This window comes from Cebus imitator, unplaced genomic scaffold (assembly GCF_001604975.1).
Source record: "Cebus imitator isolate Cc_AM_T3 unplaced genomic scaffold, Cebus_imitator-1.0 Scaffold10, whole genome shotgun sequence".
NCBI lineage: Eukaryota > Metazoa > Chordata > Mammalia > Primates > Cebidae > Cebus > Cebus imitator.
In genome coordinates, this window is record NW_016107325.1 from 11,902,380 (window position 1) to 11,917,579 (window position 15,200).

General features: G+C 37.2%; 1 protein-coding gene across 1 annotated transcript in view; it reads left to right on the forward strand.

The window, feature by feature from the left end:
- Window positions 1–15,200, forward strand: part of B3GALT1 (beta-1,3-galactosyltransferase 1) — a 583,718-nt gene that overhangs the window by 438,143 nt on the left and 130,375 nt on the right. The window lies entirely within an intron of this gene.

Genomic DNA, 15,200 nt, shown 5'->3' on the forward strand with positions numbered 1-15,200 from the left:
CTTCAAGTAATTATTTTTTTAGTCTTTAAGTTTTGTGGGGTTTGTTTTTGCCTTTTAAATCTGAAGGTGCCTTGCTTACTAACCCTGTTGGACTAAATCTCTAGCAAATTGGATTACTCCGTGCTTACTTGAGAGAACTTGAACTTGAAACAAGACTGATTTTCTTTTGTTCTTCTTCCAGATCCTATTGTGGATTCTATCGCACTTGAATTTCTTTGAGCCACGGGAATTACTTGTGGCAACTGTTAGAGTTATCTCCATTTCAAGTGCTAGGAAAAAGTGTTTCTTCCTGTTGGAAGTGACCCCCACCTCTAACAGCAGAAATTTAGAAAAATAATGTTAAATTTGTTTAAATAGCTGCAATGATTAGTTTCTTTACTGTCAATAGGGGGGAAAATGCCATGTCAAGGGGTGAAATCAGTGACCATTTTGAATAATGTCCTTATGGGAATATAAGATAACGATAAGTCTTTGGAAAAAGAGGCCCCATGGATTTTGTAGACGCACACATAGCAATTATTATCCCTTCGAGCAGAATAGACAAGTGAGTGCATCTCAACATTGTGGTCACAATTCTTACTACTAATGAAACATAGGATCTATTTACAAACACTTGTGCCCATTTCTAAAATCTAGAACCAAATTATTACACAACTTATTAACTTACTACAAGTTCACTGATAACTCTACTGTAAGAACATATATAAATTCCAAGAATAAAATGTAAATAAGACATTATGAAAGTTTTCTTGGAAGGAAGGTTTGTTTGAACTGAGAGATTAAAAAGTGAATTTTAATCGTTTTAATTAATTATTACAAAATGAAGCGAAAATTTTATAGAATGGAAATTACATGGGAAAACACGCATAATTCCACCATCCTAAGAAACTTCTCTGTATTATATATCTTTCAAACCTGTTTCCAATCACTATAGATGTTTTTTTGTTTTGTTTTGTTTCTTTTTCCCATTTATTTATTTTATTGCATTTTAGGTTTTGGGGTACATGTGAAGAACATGCAAGATTGTTGCATAGGTACACACGTGGCAGTGTGATTTTATAAAGTGATAGTCACATTGTTATATATAGCTTTTGGAACTTTTCAACTTACTAAAAGTACTTTCCTTTGTTTCCACAACTGTCCTTGTAATTGTCATTTTTGGGGGTTTGCAACATAATATTCTATTTAATATAATTTAATTAGCTTATTCACTGTTATTTGACATTAAATTCTTTTAATAACAAAAATGATGTTAGAAATACATATATTTACAGGTAACATTTATTCCTCCTCCTTTGCTTTCTTTCTTTAGGATAAATGTGTAAATGTGGGATTATCAGATCATGCTTCTGAACATTTGTACAACAGTGAGTGTATGATGCCAATTTATTTTGCAAAGGCAAGATAATTAATCCTTTTTCCAGCCATACTTGAGGGTTCCAGTTTCACCTCAATATTATCAGCAAAGGAATGTCTATCCATCTGTCTCTCTGCAATTTAATAGGTTTAAAAGAATGTAGTTTCCTTCATGCTTTCATTTTTATTTGTTTACTAGTGAAATCATTTCAATATGTTAAGGAATAATTATATTCCTTCATTTTGTATGATCTATTACAGTGTTTTAAATGAGTTGGTCCAGTTAGGGGGAGATCTTTTCATCAGAAAACCCATGCTGATGAAGGCAGAAATGCAGAGTATTTTGATTTGTTTGGATTATAAAGTACACAAGAGGGGAGAAAAGAAAACAAGCATGAATCAAACTGTGGCCAAATTATAGAAGGACAGGAAAGGAACAGCAACTTTCTCAGCAAGGCTTAAGATTCTTTTCTTGCAAGAGTTGTGTTCAATGTGGATTAACAGTTCTTAAACAAGATTTATCCAAGTTGGTTCATAAACAAACAAACAAAAAATCGCCAGTTTCAAACCTCTCTTCCTTATGACTCATGAAACAATCAGACATCATCTTTGTTCTCCAGGGCAAAGACATGATATGAATATATTAGTGTCGTTCTGCATATGCTGAATGTATTCTTAATAAATACTGCTTTCAAATGTCAGTATTAGTTTTTGCATTCACTGAGTTTTAAGTTAGGATAGTGGACAGGAGGAAAGCAGTATTTTTCCTCACCCATTGCTAGGTTCATGGCTGAGATGCCTATAACAAAAGATGTATTAACAAGATACAAATCTATTTAATAAATGTATTTAATACCAATTTATTCATTACATTTTATGTGACATAGGGCCTTCAGAACTTAAGACACAAAGAAACAGGAAACTGTGTGTTTTTATAAACAGTTGTGCAGAAGCGTGATGGGAGGACAAAAGGGCATGATCTAGTAATGGTCATCAGCTGGGTCAGGGGAGAGTTAGCAAGGCCTGTTTGTTTAGATTATTCTTTGTGTCCCTGTGTGACATTCCTTCTGACCTCCTAAGTTTTATGGCCTGCTTCAGGGAAAGATAGCACAGAACTTCCTGTTTTTCTGTTTTCTCAAATGCCAAAGTGCCATATTTTGGGGTAGCATATCTGGAATGCTGCCAATAGGCAGATAGGAGCTCTAGTATGCAATTTAACAATATATGCTTTAGTAGGAAAAATGTTTGATAAATGCAACGTCATCTCAGTAATGTATTTATTATCAATAGACAAATTAATCTAAAAATAACATTAGTTATTATAGCAATCAAGGTCAAATAAAATAGTGGCATATTCAGTTTGACTACCAAAGCACATTAGCATTTCTATTCAGAGTTTGAAATTATCTCAAGCTCTGTGACTATAATTTTCTCGAGTTTACTCATTTTCTATGTTTTTGTGTCAAACGTGTGTTCATGTATGTGTATTGGTTTTGCGATGTTTTTAAATAATGTATAAATAAGTTTTTAGTAGGAATTTTGTCAAATAATATAATGCTTGATGTACAGGCAGATTCTGTGAATGTGTGCTTGATACGCTGCAAGAGTAATAATAAATACTAAATGATTGCAAATGCTCCTCTTGCACTGAAGTTTACATAATTTAACACAAGCTTTTCAAATTTATAGAAAATAGGATTTCATGTCTGTGATTGCCATTTGTTATAATAGACTCCTAGTCCCGACTTTATATCTCCAGAGGGAAAATTTTTGGGTCACTAGATACAACTGCTTTGTTTGAGAGGCTTGATTCTCTGTTTATCAGAGCAGTAGGTTGTAGGGCTGAGGGCCCCACAGGGTCGTGGGGTGAGCCTTATGCTGTGCTGAGGCGCAGGATTCGAGAAAGAAAGAGACAGGACACAAGTACAAAGAAAACGCAGCTGGGCTTAGGGGGCCACGCCACCTATAAGTGGAGTCAGGCGAGGCCCCGAATGTCCAGAAGCATGAGTATTTATTGTGTATAGGTTAGGGGGCAGGGCAGTGAGTGAAATCATCTTTAAGGATAGCGATAGGGTCGTGAGCAATAAAACACTGGGTCCCAGGAGGCGGAGGTTGCGGTGAGCCGAGATCGCGCCATTGCACTCCAGCCTGGGTAACAAGAGTGAAACTCCGTCTCAAAAAACAAAACAAAACAAAAAAACAAACAAAAAAAAACATGGGGTCCACCCCCATTAGGTCACCTAGGCCAGGAGGTGGACAGTGCTCAGCAAGGGGCCCATTCCCATGAAGGCAATGGCCATGTGCAGTAAGGGGTCCACCCCCATTAGCTCACCGAGGCTTGAAGGTGGGCTGTGCACAGTGAAGAGGGTGCAGTGTGCAATACTTCTATCTATGGGCAAACTACTTCTAAGAAGATTTATAACAGGATGCTTTAAGTCACATAGCAGTGACAGAGCTGTCAAGGTTACTGCCACCTTCTGGCAGCTTCCAATGGGTTCTATGGGAAGATGCTTTTCAAGCAGCACAGTAGCAAGAGCTGATAAAGTTCACAGTCACCAGCGAGGATTGCCCTTCTGAGGGCAGCCTTCCACAAGAAGTGGAGCAAGGTCCTACAACTCCTTTATCAGGAGGAGTGGCTCTTGCCCCAAGCCTGCCATACAGCAGGTATCTTTACGATCCTGAACGCTGCCACCTGGGCCATTGAGTTTTGTCCTGGTATAACTGTTTTTCCCTTAAACTTGCTCTGCACTGTGTCTGCCCTAGGCATTCCTCTGATTATAAGCTGCTTATTCCTTAATTCATGCTGTGTACTGTGTCCACTCTAGGCATTCCTCTGATTATGAACTAAGATATAATTATAGGTATATATGTAGGGAAATATTCTTTAGGCACTCATACTATCAACTATTATATGATTATATATAGAGGATTATATAAAGGGATTCGTCAAGCCCTATTTCTATAAACTAATATATGATTATGTAAAGGATTATATAAAAGGAAATAGCTGAGTAGTAACACTATAAATTGAGATATTCCTCAGGCCCTAACTGTGCTAGGGTTCTGCTTAGCTCTCATTCCTCGGTGCCTATATGGGGGGTTACCCACAGTAGGTAACAAAGGCGATAGATAAGGAAGTGCAGGTAGTCTGGCCCAGTAACAGTTCCCTTAGTGAATGGGGAGATACAGCTGCTGCACTTGAGCAAAGTGAGTTGTACTTCTGCCTTTGGCTTACCCAAGGATATAACTATCAGAACTGCTGCATTATTGAAATTCATGCTTGAAAAATGGTGATGATATTCCATGTCTAAAATTCTAGCAACCTATAGTGTGGTTTCTTTTACATTATATGTTATGATTAAAATGTTATACATATATTTTGTTTGTTTGTTTGTTTTACATAGTGGGCTTTCTCAGTAATACAACTCTGGAGATAAAGCAGGATTGAACATTTTGATAAAAAGGGTACTTGTTTTATATCAACATTTTCTATTTAGGAATTGGCTTTAATATGGTAAAATCGATTTTTGTTTATTTAGTCTTGGGGTTTGATGCTGGCTACTAATTTACTCACTTATTTGGTCTTTGTTGGTAGACGGTATATTTTGATGATACTAGCTAAAACATCTGGGTGGAAGTTCACACATTCCATTATCTGCCTGATTCACCTACAGCATGCCAAACATTCGGACATGCCGAACTGGGAAACTGTTCCCAGTTTTTATATTCAAATGATTACAAATGGTGCCAAACTCAGTCACTGTTAATAAGCACCACTTGCATTAAAGTAACATGGCCACACATCTTGGAAGATCCATGAAAGGATCTTAGTTGGAGAATTCAACAAAAAGAAGGTTTTTACACAACTATATAGTCACCCAAGAAGAATCTCAGGGACAGGACATGTGACAACCTCATTTATTCATTCATTCATCTACTCAGTGTCATTCAATATGTATATACAATGCTGTTGAAAGAAGACTTTGGTTTTGGAAATGGTGCATTGGAGTGTGGCATTGTGTAAATTTCCTCCAAGAGAAGATACCCCTGCTACACATTGATGCTTTTTATAACCATTCTTGAGATTTTGGTTTCATTAATTGTTTACTGAGTTTATTACACAAGGCTTTCTCACTGGTACATTTCTGCTTTTTGAATACTGAGAATATAATATTCTTAGGTTTCCCCTAGAGAAAAGGTAAAAATGATGCAACACTCACTTGGAGGATGCATTGGGAACCTCACATGAGCCATCCTATAGAATTAACTTTCTATTGTATTTTGTTGTTATTGTTCAGCATATTTTCTTCATCTTCCTCCTTCCTTCTCTCCCTCTCTCTTTCTCTCTCTCTCTCCCTGTCTTTGTCTATATATCTCTATCTTTCTGTCTCTCTCTTCTCTCTCCCCCTCCTCTCATTCTCCCTTCTCTCTCAACTCAGGCAGAAAATGTTGTGCAGGTGTTATTCATCATTGAAAATACACTCCGTTACAGGCAATTTAGTTTATGTGCTAGAGCAAATACACAGTTACAGGCAATTTATTTAATACAACCAGGAAATTTTGGTGTCTGATCACAGCTCCTATTTGGACAACACGAAAGAATTTAGCAGGTTTATTTGCAGTTAAGCTGAGGAAAAGAAAACCATTTGTGAGCAATTGAAGTCGTGCAGAAAAGGGAGAGTTGGTAGGTCTCATGGTCTGTATTGCCTTTGATCATTCCCTGTTGTAAAAATTTCTCTTTGTGGACAGAGACAGAAACAGAAAATAAGCATATAAGTTAGAAATTTTTTTCCATCAGAAAATGCCAGATGTATCTTAAGAAAGGTATAACAGTGTTGTGTTTTCTCGATGCACTGCCGATGGGAACAAGAGCACAGGCAGCAGCTAGAAATTGATAGAACAAGAGTCAGACCTCAAAATAGAGAAAGGAGGAAATAATTGGGGAAAGCTGTACAAAGCACCAGGACACAAAACCAAAGTTTCAAAACAAGAAAGATTCAACTCAGAAAAGAAGAAATCAAGGTAGAATCTTGAGGACCTGACTGCGGCTGACATCCCAAGGAGAGCTGCCTCGGGCTCTGAGCACACTCTGGCCATTAGGCAGCAATGGCTTTGAATCTGGGGAGGGCTGGTCCTGTAGGCAAATGAAATTCCAGCCGGGTAGTAAAGTAGAGGTTGAGAGCAGTCAGGGACTGGCATTTGCCACTTTACTGCCATTATTTTCTTTTCATTTTTTCTGAAACCTTTGGGGGTTCAATTATTTGTCTCTAATGATAAATATTCTCTAATGATGAATCCAGTATTTTTCATTCATTTTGATGATTTCTTCAAAATTATCACCCTTGGCTATAGTATTCTCTCTAAATTGCTTTTGTCGAAGAAATTTATTTTGTGTAAAGAGGATAAAGGAGTCAAGTAATTAGTCTTCTCAAATGTTAATTGTAGTACCAGTACTCGTTTACTTCGAATCTTTGTATAATGATCATGGGCTTTGAGGTAGGCTATAGTATAAATGCACTGTAATGTAAGTATAAATTCCATTTGTAGTTGAGAATTCTCTGCACAGATGCTCTTAAGATAATGAATCTCCGTAATACTTTACAGACTGAATACTTTTTCTCCTTTTGATATGACAGTGAATTACAAATTATATAAACAATTGACTGCTCTTCTCAAACAAAGTCAAGAGGCTGCAATTACCCCAAGAAAGACTTTAGTGTCTTTGACCTGACATTGACCACAGTGTTCAACTTTCCAAATGTACTGAATAAGTAGAGAATATCAGATATTCAGAAATCTTTATTCCTTTAAATTAGCTTTTAATTAACTTTCTATGTCCTTTAATGAAGACTCAAGTTTTTTGTAATTGTACAGAGTTCATGACTCCTACATATCCTTAATACAACTAGAGCCAGAATTTTACATAATAATTGGTTACTTAAAATGCAGTAGCATGGTAGACAAACCATAAGCCGATGGCTTTGAATTAGCATGGTCTTTGATAAGAGTTTTATTCCACTGCACTGGGAATCATATGCTCTAGGAAGATTTGTTTAAAATTGGACAAAAATCAGAAGTAGTAAAAGCTCAAATTCCTAAATCAAGTGACATGAATTTTGGTGAACCAGAGTTGTAAAATTGAATTGACCCCAAAATTATTTCTTCCTTTGACTTCTATCTCTGCTGCACTGTCGCTACCTCCAAGATAACCCAGGAAAAAAGTGTAAAGGAAAAGGGAAAATTCAATGATAGATGAGTCCAAAATTATTTTATCGAAAAGTCTAAATTCCTTGCAGGTAAAAATTCTACTCTTTCCTGAAATACCGTAATTTTCTGTGAAGATAGTCTCAACGTTTTCTGTAAAATATCACTTAACTAGTGTCAACAGTTACTATTTTGGGTTGATCTTATCTAAGGTTGTGATGAATTTTACCCTAGAACTACACAGCAAATATAGCTTATAGGGCAAACAAAAAGAAATAAAGCACAGTAGGTGACATGTTTAAACTACCTGGGAGAACAGACACTACTTAAGAAACCTACTTTGTTGGTGGCTAACATAGGAATGAATGTTGTTAGAGCTGGTGATTATTGATGCAGTCTTCTCATCTAGTAGCTGTAAAAACTAAAGAGGAGTGAAATTACAGGAATTGCTGAAAATTTCAAAGCAGTTTTTGTTGCATTAAAGTAAGTCCAACAATAGGTGCATTTTAAAATGCTATTACTTATTAACCAGAATTTGACATATACTTGAAAACATTGATTTAATTCATTTAAATATTTTATTTGAACATATTACCATTCTCGATTTATTTATTTATTTTTTTTTGAGACAAAGTCTCACACTGTTGCTGTTGTCCCCAGGCTGGAATGCAGTGGTGCGATCTCAGCTCACTGGAACGTCCGCCTCCCAGGTTCAAGCAATTCCCCTGCCTCAGCCTCCAGAGTAGCTGGTACTATAGGCACACGCCACTACGTCTGGCTAATTTTTGTATTTTTAGTAGAGATGGGGTTTCACCATATTGGTCAGACTGGTCCCAAACTCCTGACCTCAGGTGATCCACCTGCCTTGGCCTCTCAAATTGCTGAGATTGCAGGCCTGAGCCACTGTGCCAATCCCAGTCTCAATTTATTTTTATATATTTAGTTTGAACTTCATCTCATTAGCCTAGTTTGCTGAGGTTGGCCTATAGTCAAGTCTTTTTGCTCCGAATATAAAATTTAACAGTATTGTTTACTGTTTCCTATAAATTATACTCTAGTGAAATATTGAGTGATAGTTTTACATTTGATATATCTAAGTGATGAAGGTTCAACCAGTTACCTAGAAATAACATTTCAAAATGGAATATTTGGCACTAACATCAATGGAGACATTCTCCTTGCATTTATGTTAAATTTTTCTTCAGTCAATTCAACCACGCCTGGTTGTGCAACAGTCTCTTTGATTACTGGTTTACTCCAGAGGCTGAAATGTAAGCGAATATTGTAATGCCCATCAATATTATCTACAAGGCTTATTCCAAAGCTTAAATCCAGTCCACAATGGAGAAACTCAGAACCCTGGAGGGGAAACCTCACATGCCGGATGAGCCAGCCCCACTTGAAAAAAGTAAATAATCTAAACACCCCAAGGGCAGCACTAGTGTCTCCCAGACAACATAACATCTCCTACACTCAGAAACCAAAAATATTTGTTCACTTTTAAGCTATAATTAAAATTAATTATTCAGAACAACTTATTCCTATGCTTCTGTATAGTTTTGTCAAACTTTTTGACCTCTGAACCCTTTACTCTCTTGGAAATTATTGAAGACCCCAAAGAGCTTTTTACTATAGGTGTTATGTTTATCAACATTTACTCTGTTGTAAATTAAAGCTAATAATGTTAACACCTTTTATTGAATTTTAAAGAAGCAATCAATTCATCATGTATTAGAAATAAATAGTATCTTTTTAAGGTAAAAGAGAAATATACTGTACAAATCAGCAAGAAGACGACAGTGCCTGGCCCAAAGGAAAACAGCTGGTTTCTTATATCTGCTTTTGCAATCAATGTGCCATGATCTGTTATTTTGGTTGGAGTATAAGAAAAAAAGTCAAGCTTCATGAAGATATGCAGTTGAAAACAGACCTCCTCAAATAGTATCAGAGACCTTCAGGGGTCCAAGGACCACACTTAGAGAATGTAAAATCTATTAAGTCAAGCATTGCCTTGTCAGAGAGGTTCCTGTAACACAAAACCTGTATATTCCAGCAGGGACAATTTAGCCCACAGCTCCCTCCTGTATTCTGATGTACTGCCCTTCAGCATTTTGAACTTATAAAACCCTACCATCTGTCATCTAGAAGCCTTGAAACTTGAAGGACAACTGTCAATTCAAAGCCATATGTGAAGCCTATATTTCTACCAATTCCTAACCTAGAAGCTCTGACTAACTTCTATACTCTTGTCCCAGTTCTAAGGCACCATGGTACTCTGCAACCAAGCCAATGATACCTTGATATATATTTTTTGTGTGGTCCTGGAAGTGTTTGGTTGTCATGATTATATAGACTTTTGCAGTTCATTTTTCTCAGGAATAAATGTTGCATCTCTGGAACCCCTGAACTAATAATTTTAAGCTAAATACTCCAAATTTCCTATTTTTTATAATAAAATTTCTTGTCTGTTCCTAAGATATTTTAGTTCAGTCCCTTAAGTTTTTAGGAAACAGAAGCTAACAAAAACTAAATAACTTTCCTAAGGGTACATGGAAAGTAGGGCAGAATTTATGTCCATTTCCTTTTGGACACTTAATATCAGTGTGGTTAGACTATCTAATGGACTGAAATAAATATGGCCCTGGAAAAATATACCTGAAAGCCCTCTTCCACACTCATGACCTCACCTAGGTGAAACATTCCACGGTTGACCCCATGAACTCCAAACTCCAGAATCATAGTAACGTTCAGGGAGATGAGGACCTTCCTGACAGAACTGTGAATTAGTTCAGGATCTTTAAGAAGGAAGGGTAATACTAAGTCAAACCCATTAAAGTTAAAGTGACAGTTTGCTTATTTCCCTGTAAAGAGGAACCAATTCAGAACACTTCTGTGCTGATATTGTGCCATTGCTGACCTATATTTTAAAATATTTATGGGATTAAAATTTTATCTGGTGTTGGGGGTCAAATACATTTTAACAGATCTTGGTCCTTTAAGACAGAGATATGTTGGCTTCTTCATAAAATCAGTTTGATAATCCTGAGTTGTCTCCTTTTCAGGGAGGAAGAAATGGCTTCCCTTGGATCTATCCATGGTACTTATTAAGGGACTCATGTTTTTACCCTGCTTTGCCAGCTTAGGTCTGCCTTGCTTCCAAGTATTTCTAGAACACCAAGCTTCTTTGTGAGTCTTGTTATGACTAGTTTTTGAAATGGTACCTATGTTTTTCATGCCCAGAGACCTTACACTGCAGGTTAATATTTCCAGTCCTACCCTCTACCTATATTCATTGCCTTCTTTGTGCTAGCCCCTTCTTTGCCAGGAATCAGCCCAACTGCCCCTGGTCCAGGCATATTGCCCTGCCCAAGACAGAGACTGACTTTAAGAGTAACCAAGACTAACCTTAAAAGCAACCAGTAAGTATGATTTAAGGATGATTGGTAAACCTTTCCTGCTTCCAAAGTATTCCTCTATTTTAGACTTGGAATGTGACAAACCTCCTATTTGGTAATGTAGCAACAAAGAACAATGTAACTGGATTTACACAGGGCACTGGATTATATATTTTATATACTTTGTCTAGTTGACATCCATAACATGTCTAGGAGATAAAAATCATTATCCCCAATTTACAGTTAGGAGCACCAAGGCCCAGAGAAATTAACAACTTGCCTAATTTAACACAACTGCTATCTAGCAGAGGAAGTTTCACACTTCAGTCTAACTGGCTGTATACCCAGTGTTTTCTGCCTTGAATAGAATCTAAATAGAATCTGAAATAACCTCAAGCATCCTTAGATTCATTGTTCTTTACATGTAAGCAACATTTGGCATTTGGCCTTTAATATCTCTTTGATTTAGGCACATTATCATTTTGATGTCACATGTTCATTCACCCTTGACCAAGCGTAGGGAAAATATATGTTCTTTGCTGACTGACTGAGTACAGATGTAAAGCTATGTCATCAAAAACCTTTAACACCTTTCTTTGTCCCAGGTAACAGGCAATTAAATCAAAGTAGTTTACTTCAGGGCAGGAGATCATTGACCCACACAGGCATCTTTACTTTTTTTTTTTTAAGCTTAGAGATACCTTTAATGTCACAGAGCCCCATAGCCAAAACGAAGGACAGTTTGGCAAATGATGGGTTTAAGCTTTGTCTTTTGGAAGCTAGATGTGATTATCTCCATTAGCTTTTGTTCACACTCTCAGTGCTCATTTTCTAGTGTTATTTAATCTTCAGTCCTAATTTCAAAGTTCCAAAGCTCAGAGAAGTAACTCACTCTGCATTAATAACTAACTTGACCAGCCAACTAGTCAGACAATTGCTTCTTCTAAAGATCTGAATTTAATCACATATAAGGTAATATACATTGGTTCCCGGGATCAGAAAGAAAATAGACCTTCAGGAGGGGCACTGTGTAGCCTACCACAGTACATTTCTGGATCCCAAAGATTCGTGTTTCATTCCACATCCAACACCCACTCACCACATTCTAGCATACCCCAAAATCTCAACCCATTACAGCATCAGTTTAAGGTTTATCCAAATATCATCTAAATGTCGTCACCTAAGAAGTCCAAGATGATTTAGAATTGTCACCGAAATCATTGAAAACCAGGTATGTTTGAGAGTCTGGGTACATTCCATCCTAGGGCAGAATTCATCTCCGTGTTGCTTCTCATAACAGGATCTTTATCAAGACATCTTTCTTACATTCAGCGTTGATATTAAAATTGTGAGGCAAATCAAAGAGCTTCAAAGTTCTCATAGGAATTTTTTATTTGGCTAGATTCAGTTTTCTTTTCTGATTAATTGTATTACAAATGGATGAAAGTTAAACAGCTTCTCTTGAAAGTCAGCTAGAGCTTTTGATATGTTGGTGCCTGAATGAGAGTTCTTCATGATATTTGAATCAGCCGCACTAGCTTCTTCTGGTTTTGAACCTTCTGCAATCTAATCCTGGAGATTTGGCCACCTCTAGTGCCTTTAATCACATTATCTGCCATGTAACAGACACAATCTTCTATATACACAATATTTTTCATGTAAAAGCTGCAGCAGGCCGGGCATGATGGCTCATGCCTGTAATCTCAGCACTTTGGGAGGCCAAGGCAAACGGATCACCTGAGGTCAGGAGTTTGAGACCAGCCTGGCCAACATGGTGAAAGCCTGTCCCTACTAAAAACATAAAACTTAGTCAGGTATGGTGGCATTGCCTGTAATCTCAGCTACTCAGGAGGCTGAGGCGGGAGAATCATTTGAACCTGAGAGGTGGAAGTTGCAGTAAGCCGAGATCACGCCAGCCTGGGTGACAGAGTGAGACTCTATCTGTAAACAAAAAAAACTGCACCAAAGTGTATTTTAAGGCAAATTGACAAATAAAATTATAAAACAACAATTAGAGGTACAAACAAGTGAAAATTAAACATATATGTCTATACCATTATAAATAACTCAACTTAGGTGACACACAGATAAACAGAAACCTTTCTCTTAAAACTACATTTGCTCATGAAGGCAACCTCTTATGTCACGACTTACTGATCTGCTTAATGACTGTTGACTTGTTTTGGGGTTGATTATGAAATATTTCCCAGTTTTATGAATGTTAAAAAGCAAACCATGTGTATTATAGACTTAAGATGATGTGGCATTTCCATATCATTAAATATCATTTCATAGAGTCATTTTTAATGGCTGCATATTGTTTAATTGTATACAGATAACATCTTTTTATTGGACATTTCGGTTGTTTTCAATATTTCTCTAATTGGGGCTTGCAGTACATACCTTTGTACTGAAATGAAATTCAGATACTTTAACATTTATTCCAGAAAGTATCTTACTGTGAATTAAGATAATACCCTGGATTAATACACAAATGAAAATGCTTTTTTATCTCAGGTTCTGACAGTTTTCTTCTTAGCCCTTATTTTAACGTATTCTTTGAATAAATTGTCTATTCCATTAAGTCATTATCAGTCAATAACGCTGTACATATATACTTGTTTATTTGTTTCAGTATACTGGAAAGAAAGACTTCAGGAAGAAGGCTTAGTCCTGGTAATCTGTGAGGGACAGAGTGGGGATGAAGGGAACCATCCTGGACCATGAGGGAGTATCAGGGAAAGGCAGTCTCGCTCACTCAGAAGGACACCTAAAAATCATTAAGGGGTGACTTGTTGAATGAGCAGGTGAGGACAGGTACTAACAAGAATGATGGAGGATGATGGAAGGCAAACATGGTCTGCTTCTTAATTTACCCTAGGGATTCACTTGAATGGAACACTCATTACTGTGCTTCCTCTGCCAAAGGACGAGTACAAGTAGTGAACACTAGGACGATGTCAAGGAATTAGGAAAGAGCTGTGGGGAAATGGAGAAGCACGTAGACTCCTGAAGCACTGGCTCAGAGATTGAGCATTCGTAATTATAGAAAGGCAATAATAGCCTGGAGTTGTATACAATGTTATACCTCTCCAGGGCCTGCAGTGGGAACTTCTGCTGTAAGTAAAACTTGTCAGTTCTGTGTGTTTCTTCCTACTATGTAAGACATTTTATTTAAAGCTTTTCTGGTTTCATTCTTCAACATGTTTCCCTACCAAATTTTAATGATTCATTTCTATCAGTCATCACTTCCGTCCATCCTTTCTAATGCATTCCCAACAGTCTCTTGTTTCCTACCCCTCTCTGTACCTTTAGACTCAAAATAGATTCAAACAGAACCAAAAGTCATGTGAAGAGGTGAAGTGGCCAAAATCCCTTTGATAAAAGCATGAAAGGAGCTAAGGGGCATCCTGTTGACCTGCCAAGCTGCAGGTGGTGGCCAAGCCCACCCAAGGTCTTCCTCCTCCAATTAGACCCATTTTCCCTCATGGGGGAATTTCAAGGGGTGTGAGTTTGTGTGTGTAGTAGGTGAGGCATCCTGGCCTTATAGCTGACCTGCAGTGCCCCCAAAGGGTGCACCACAAGCATTGTTGCAGCTCCAAAAGAAAGAAAGGAGCCCATTGTCTCTTTATGAAAGCCAAAAATAGAACTGCCCTTTTAAATACTGCACAGCATTGTAAATGCTCCAATCTATTTTCTGGCTTACTATAACCACTGGGGTGCTCATCCACAATGTTGCTCTCTAGGTTTCTCTGAATCTGTCTGAGTCCTCTCCACCCATACAGCAAGCTCTATTTTTTTTTCAAGGTTGAATTGCATTTCACTTTTTTTTGTTTGTTATAAATTAACCATAGTGTGTCCCAATTCTTAATGGTGTCTTCAAAAACTCCCATATTAGAAAGCTTTTCAAAGTTCACTAGCAAAGTGTTGTTTTCTTGCCTTTTTCTACCTTCTCACTGTGCTAACATAATAACTAATATTTGTCTAGTACTTTACACTTTAAAAAATACTTTCAAACCCATTACCTGCTGAGAGGCAATATTATTATATTATCAGAAACTCTCTTTACGAAGGCAGAGACAGGCTCAAAGACATTAATTGGTTTGTCAAAAGTTGCACAGCTATTAACAAAGTTGATACTGAAGCTAGTTTTCTGGCTCCAAACCCCATGTTCTTTATTCCACTCGGAACTGGCATCCTTCTTGACTAATTCCTGTCTATGTCCAAAAGCAAATTTTATTAAGC